The 7,678-nt window shown below is 34.2% G+C and overlaps 1 pseudogene; it reads right to left on the bottom strand.

Moving 5' to 3' along the window:
- Nucleotides 1-218: 218 nt before the first annotated feature.
- LOC132061451 (LEAF RUST 10 DISEASE-RESISTANCE LOCUS RECEPTOR-LIKE PROTEIN KINASE-like 1.1) overlaps nt 219-7,678 on the bottom strand; it is an 82,732-nt pseudogene continuing 75,272 nt past the window's right edge.

Raw genomic sequence — 7,678 nt, 5'->3', positions numbered from 1 at the left:
CATATTAATGCATATTTTTTATTGGATTTGAAAAATAATTTAAAGTGAGTAATTAATACTACGGGTAAACAGGAAAAAATAAATTGTCATATCTTGATATGCTAAAAGTGACAAATAAAAGTGAAAATTAATTTTTAGAATACTGGACAAATAAAAATGAATCACAAGTCTTCAGGGGTATATGATATATGATATCTGGATGCAAATGGGCAGTGAACTCATAAACAAGCATAGAGCCTAAAAGAATGAGAAGAGAGTGAAAGTTGAAAATTAATAAAGTTCTCATTAACATCTAAAGAACTCATAAACCACTTATCATTCACAGAATTCGGTGAAATAGGTAATTTAGATTTCATCAATTGTGCATCATCTTCTGATTCATTATCAATGATGTTAATCTCCTCTTCCTTCTGGTTTTCAAACTCGCCCCTCTGAATTGCCTTTAGAATTTCTGACACTTCATCCATTGTTGGCCTCATCTCCTTTTGAAGTTGGAGACATCGAAAAGCTAGCTCTGCAACTGAAGTAATCATTCTCCTAACTTCAGGATCAGACTCGTAACCAAGAGATGGATCGATCAACTCCTCAAATGCACATTTCAAAATCTTGCTTATTGCAAAGTTAGCCAAACTGATTTCATCCCTATGCCTTCTTATATCCACAGCAAGCAATGATGATATGAGCTCAATAAGCACAACTCCAAAACTATACACATCACTTTTACTAGTTAGCTGAAAACATACATGGTAATCTGGATCAACATATATCCAGGTGTCCCCTGAGGTGCAGTTGATATATGAGTTACATCATTTGGAAAAAGTCTCGAGAGCCCAAAATCTGCAACTTTGACGCAGAAGTTGTTGTCAAGAAGAATGTTACAAGTCTTAATATCGCGGTGTAGTATGTAAGAAGCGTAGAAATAAGCTAAAGCGCTAGCAGTTTCTATGGCAATTTTCATGCGGATAGGCCATATGAGGGTTCTGTTCTTTGCTTTCTGGCCATGCAGGTGATCAGCAACTGTTCCATTCGGGATGTATTCATAAACCAGGATGAGTTCACGACTATGCCTCGAGGTACAACCGTAAAGCGTAACAAGATTTTGATGCCTTAAGAGAGTAAGAATTTCAATTTCGTTCTTAAATTGCACCATCCTCTTGGAATTTTGCTCGTATAGGTGTTTCACTGCAACTTCTCTCCCATCACGAAGTTTACCTAATAATTAAAATACATTGTTAGCTTCTGAAATATGTCATGAAACCATAAGCATTGATATAATAATGCAGAACTCTACCTCATGCTTTTCAAATGGGATTTTTCATTTTTCGGCCTATTGTCCGAAATTAACTACGAGCGCTAGCCAAAATATACAAAACCTATACAGTGATTATGTATATTATGTGTATTATACTTAATATACAAAATATATATATTTGCTGGCTATTATTCTTTTGAGAGTTTCAAAAATATAATTATCCCTTTTCAGAGGGCTTTGGTCAGGAAATCCATGACTTGATTTAAGTGGCTTATTACCATAGTAAACAGTTCCAAAACCTCCATCTCCAAGCTCTCTGGAGGAATCGAAATTATTGGTGGCTTCTTGAAGAGTAGAGTAGGAGAAGACAGGAAGCCCAAAGTACTTGCTACCCCCTTCAAGATCTTTTCGATCAGAATATGTATTTCTTGTGAAAGAGTGAGAGCGACCGCCTTTTCCTTTCTTGAAAAGCCATATAACAATACCAAGGAAAATTGAAATGGTCAAGCCAATCACTGCAGGTAAGACTGAAACATACAGAGGAAATTTATCAGATTTTGTTTGAAAAATGGCTACAGAAAAGTGGATAGAATTCGACGAAAGCTATCAGTGGTTAGACTTGGCATCTCAAAATAAGGAGCATACTTGAATGAAATGGGAGTACATAGAAGAAGTGAAGAACATCTGTTAATGTGAAAAGGATTTGAAGTTATAGATTGTTACCTATAACTAGAGTTCGTCCTGATTTTCTTTTTGCTGCAACCAAAGCAAATCATGAAAATGTTAGACTTGGTGCTTGCTCTGAGATGACTGAAAGTTCACTAGATGAACAAAAAATGAACATGAAGATGAATTAGAGAAAGTTCACAGTATTATATAACTAGCATATGGAGCCATAACATGAACATCTACAATATATTGCAGTGTGGGTGAAGGAAAATATTTTACTTGAAATCTCATTATGTCTCCGAATGTTCTCCACACTTCTCTACAACGGAAAATAAGTACTAGCATTCCTATTTATAATAGTGCAAAACCTACTTCAACTAGAGACTAGAAAATCTATTCCAATGTTATTTTGACTACAAATCCTATTAATACATGAACTAAAGAAACTAACAGATAGGAGTATCAAATAGTAAACAATTTAGGTTTCATACTCTTAACTTTGAATTAGTCTTCCAACTGTAGGGAAGAATGGTTAAGTATATAAGCTTCACTTCGTAACTAAAAATTACCTATGGGATTGGAGGAACAACGAAATTCGTTGTTGCTGTCAGTTAAACATCGACCTCCTTCATAGTGACAAGAATAACAAATATCAGACAGGCTTCACTGAATTGTAAAATTCGCAGTTAATCTCTCAAACAAGCTAATATTTCGATCCGGTGACCTCCTTGTAATTGGCAATTGAATCAATGAACAGTTATCAGGAATATCTCCCTCTGGTGCATCTGAATAGCCTTCCTGTTCTCTCCTGGGATTCTTGTAGTATACGATGAAGCCACTACATTTAGTATAGTTCTAATAGTCGTGAAAATAATGATACATTCGTGCTACTGTTGTTGCATCTGAACAAGGTAAGATTGTGTCTGATTCTAAACGAGACAGAAGGAGAACTTGGAAACGATATACTTTGATCAAAAGAGTGACAACTGTTTTTTGCCAATAAGTCATGAAGCCTATGGTCTAAAACTCGAAAACCATCATCAAATGATCGTTGTTCCAGAGCAGTGTAAACATTTTCTCCCAAACGAAATTTTGGATTAGGAGTAACATCACAATCTATAGTATACAATCCACAAGCAGGTTGTGAGAAAGGGAACCTCACATTTCCAAGCTTCCCACACTGAAATTCCCCAGGGCAGCTACCTTGGGTTTGATTTTGAGCTTGAGCTGAATGAAAGATAAGCAACTGATAGAAAATCAAGAAAACTGACAAATAATTTAATGCCACCATTCTGAACTCAGGTACTAATAATAAATTGTCATAAGTTCTATGCAAAATCAATAGTACAAGTTAGGTTTTCTGCATTTAAGTATAATTTCGATTCTTATTCTTTTTGTGGGGATAAGGCACTATTACCTCCTGAACTATACCCGAAGTTGCTATGGCACACCTTATCTTTCCCTGGGTCCTATTACCCTCTAAACTTATTTAAAACGGAATAATTACCTCCCTAAACGCTGATGCCCACTCTCATGTGGGAGAGTGACACACACTCTCCTTGCCACATGTGTATTTATTTGTTTTAATTTTTTTCAGCTTACGTGTCAATTTTTTTTAAAAAAATAAAAAACTGAATTTCTTTTAAAAAAATGATTTTTAAAACCCGTTTTTTTTTTAAATGAAAATTTGAATTTTTTAAAAATTAAAAAAAAAAATTGAAAACATGGATTAAAAAACTGAATTTTCTTTTAAAAAAAGATTTTTAAAACCCTTTTAAAAAAAATGAAATTTTGATTTTTTTTTTTAAAAACTCGTTTGAAACCGAAAACATGATTGTTTTTTAAAATATGGAAAAAAGGATTTGTTAAAAATATGAAAAACTTGATTATTTTTTTAAAATCTCTTAAAAAATCTTGATTTTCACGATTTCATTTTCTTAGGACACTTTTATTTTTCAAATAAAATCCAAAAAAAGTGTTTTTTGTGTCAAAATGTGAAAAAACTGAATTTTTATAAAATTTTGGAAAAATTAATATTTTTTTTAAATGTGGAAAACCCGTTTTTTAAAACTATATTTGGAAAACTAGATTTATTTTCATATTTTAAGAAAATACAGATTTTTAAGAAAAAAAAATTAATTTTTCCCGTTTTTTATGTTTCTCACTCTCTCAAAGAGAGTGAAACACACTGTCCTTGCCACGTCAGCATTTAGGGGGGTAATTATTCCGTTTTAAATAAGTTTAGGGGGGGTAATAGGACCCAGGAAAAGGTAAGGTGTGTCGTAAAGAAGAACTTCGGGTATAGTTCCGAGGGTAATAATGCCTTATCCCTGTTTTTCTGCACCACATATTTGTATGTATCTATCCCATCCCTTTAACACGTTAGTTGACTTGGAATTTTATACCTCTACTTTAGGAAAGTTCCATTTTACTATCCACATAAAACTATTCAAAAGAAAGTTCAAACCTTTTTTTTTTTTTTTTTTTTTTTTTTTTTTAAATGATGTTGTTCGGGTCAGTTTGCCTACACCTTTATTATTCCACCAGATAGTTGTTACCTCTCATTAGCACAACTACCGCATATCTCTGCCATCAAGGCTTAGGCATGTGGGATAAATCACTTAGTATTTTTTTTATCTTCGCTGGAATTTGAACCTGGTCTCCAATGTTTGTATCCACCTCATCTAGGGGGGATTTAGTGCGTAAGTTATGATTAACGTAGTAATTTTGATTCAGATACATGTATTAAAAAATTCACTAACTAAGTACAATAGTACAAATAGTAGATTGCAAACATTGTTAAGTGTCAGGTTCTTGATATTGGAAATACATCCGTCACTTGTACGATTAAAGAATTGAACATATGGTATTTATAAGAAGGGAAAAGGGGTCAAATTTATCCCCTGCTCTCAAAAATAGTTTACAGTTAACCTCAGTTATACTTTTCGGACAAATTTACTCTCGCTGATAGCCTTTTTTTTTCAAATATGTCCCCTGCCCTAATAGAGCCAAGAGTACGGGCAGAGTATAGGGGTAAATTTTGATCCTATTTGCGTAGTACAATGATAAATTTGCTCTCTTAGGTATAATTTTTTCTTATTTTTCGTTGTTCCCATATTTCTTCACGTAAAATCCTTGAAATGACTTACTTTTAATCCGTCTTCTAATGTAGTTAAACTTCAACTAATTCACTACGATTTAGACAAAAAGAGTCCTGCAGGTTTTCTGAATGTAGAATGGAAAGCTTATGCTTGGACCAAGTCTGCAAGATATAGGCATGTACGCTTCATACTTAAAGAAATAATAAATAGCACCCAGGAAATAATTAAAGATCTTAGTGCTTTGGTTAAAAGGTTGTAAGCTTTAGACTAAGCTATGAAGGAGCCAAGTTCATATCCTACTCAAAGCAATATATTTTTTGTTGATTTTAAAGTGAGCACCCAGGACCATTGAATACTGGATTCGCCACTGATAAACAAGCACAGAGCCAAAAAGAATGAGAAGAGAGTGAAAGTTGAAAATTAATGAAGTTCTCATTGACATCTAAGGAATTTCACCCGCTAATACTAGTTGGGGCAGAGCAGCTAAACCACTTATCATTCACAGAATTTGGTGAAACAGGTAATTTAGATTTCATCAATTGTGCATCATCTTCTGATTCATTATCAATGATGTTAATCTTCTCTTCCTTCTGGTTTTCAAACTCGCCCCTCTGAATTGCCTTTAGCATTTCTAACACTTCATCCATTGTTGGCCTCATCTCCTTTTCAAGTTGGAGACATCGAAAAGCTAGCTCTGCAACTGAAGTAGTCATTCTCCTAACTTCAGTATCGGACTCGTAACCAAGAGACGGATCGATCAATTCCTCAAATGCACATTTCAAAATCTTACTTATTGCAAATTTAGCCAAACTGATTTCATCCCTATGCCTTCTTATATCCACAGCAAGCAATGATGATATCAGCTCAATAAGCACAACTCCAAAACTATACACATCACTTTTACTAGTTAGCTGAAAGCATGCATGGTAATCTGGATCAACATAGCCAGGTGTCCCCTGAGGTGCAGTTGATATATGAGTTACATCATTTGGAAAAAGTCTCGAGAGCCCAAAATCTGCAACTTTGACGCAGAAATTGTTGTCAAGAAGAATGTTACAAGTCTTAATATCGCGGTGTATTATGTCAGAAGCATGGAGATAAGCTAAAGCACTAGCAGTTTCTATGGCAATTTTCATTCGGATAGGCCATATAAGGGTTCCGTTGTTTGCTTTTTCGCCATGGAGGTGATCAGCAACTGTTCCATTCGGGATGTATTCATAAACCAGGAGGAGTTCACGACTATGCCGTGATGTGCAACCATAAAGCATAACAAGATTCTGGTGCCTTAAGCGAGTAAGAATTTCAATTTCATTCTTAAATTGCACCATCCTCTTGGAACTTTGCTCATAGAGGCGTTTCACTGCAACTTCTCTCCTATCACGAAGTTTACCTAATAAGTAAAATACATCGTTAGCTAATGAAATATTTTACGAAACCATAAGCATTGATACGATAATGCAGAACTCTGCTCAATGCTTTTCAAATTTGGGCTATTTTCATATTTGGCTTGTCGGCCGAAATTAATTAGGGCACTAGCCAAAATACACAAAACCTATACAGTGATTATGTATATTATATGTATAGTTTGTGTATATGATATGTATATTTATACTCAATATACAAAACCTATACATTTGCTGGCTATTATGCTATTGAGCGGTCCACGAATGTAATTATCCCTTTCCAAAAAATTTGGTTAGGAAATTCATGACTTGGTTTAAGTGGAGTATTACCGTAGTATACAGTTCCAAAACCTCCGTCTCCAAGCTCTCTGGAGGAATCAAAATTATTGGTGGCTTCTTGAAGAGTAGAGTAGGAGAAGACAGGGACCCAAAGTACTTGCTACCCCTTCAAGATCGTTTCGATCAGAATATGTATTTCTTGTGAAAGAGTGAGAACGACTGCCTTTTCTTTTCTTGAAACACCATATAACAATACCAAGGCAAATTGAAAAGGTCAAGCAAATCACTGCAAGTAAGACTGAAGCAAACACAGAAACTAATCAGATTTTGTTTAAAAATTGGCTACAGAAAAGCGGATAGAATTTGATCAAAGCTGTCAGTGGTTACTGGTTAGACATCTCAAAATAAGGAACATACTTGAATGGAATGGGAGTACATTGAAAACATCTGGTAATATGAAAAGGATTTGAAGTTATAGATTGTTACCTATAACTAGAATTCGCCTTGATTTTCTTTTTGCTGCAACCAAAGCAAATCATGAAAATGTTAGATTTGGTGCTTGCTCTGAGATAACTGAAAGATCATTAGATGAGCAAAAAATGAACATTAAGAGGAATTAGAGAAAGCTCACGGTATCATATAACTAGCATAAGGAGCCATAACATGTACATCTAAAATATATTGCAAAGTAGGTGAAGGAAAATAATTTATTTAAAATCTCAATACGTCCCTGAATGTTCTCCACACTTCTCCACAACAGAAAATAAGTACTAGCATCCCTATTTATAATAGTGCAAAACCTACTTCAACTAGAAACTAGAAAATCTATTCCAATATTATTTTGATTACAAATCTTATTAAGACATGAACTAAAGAAACTAGCAAATATCAAATACTAAACAATTTAGGTTTCATACTCTTAACTTTGAATTAGTCTTCCGATAGTAGGGAAGATTGATTAAGTATATAAACTT

This window comes from Lycium ferocissimum, chromosome 6 (assembly GCF_029784015.1).
Source record: "Lycium ferocissimum isolate CSIRO_LF1 chromosome 6, AGI_CSIRO_Lferr_CH_V1, whole genome shotgun sequence".
Lineage (NCBI taxonomy): Eukaryota > Viridiplantae > Streptophyta > Magnoliopsida > Solanales > Solanaceae > Lycium > Lycium ferocissimum.
This window is presented reverse-complemented; position numbering and strand designations above follow the sequence as displayed.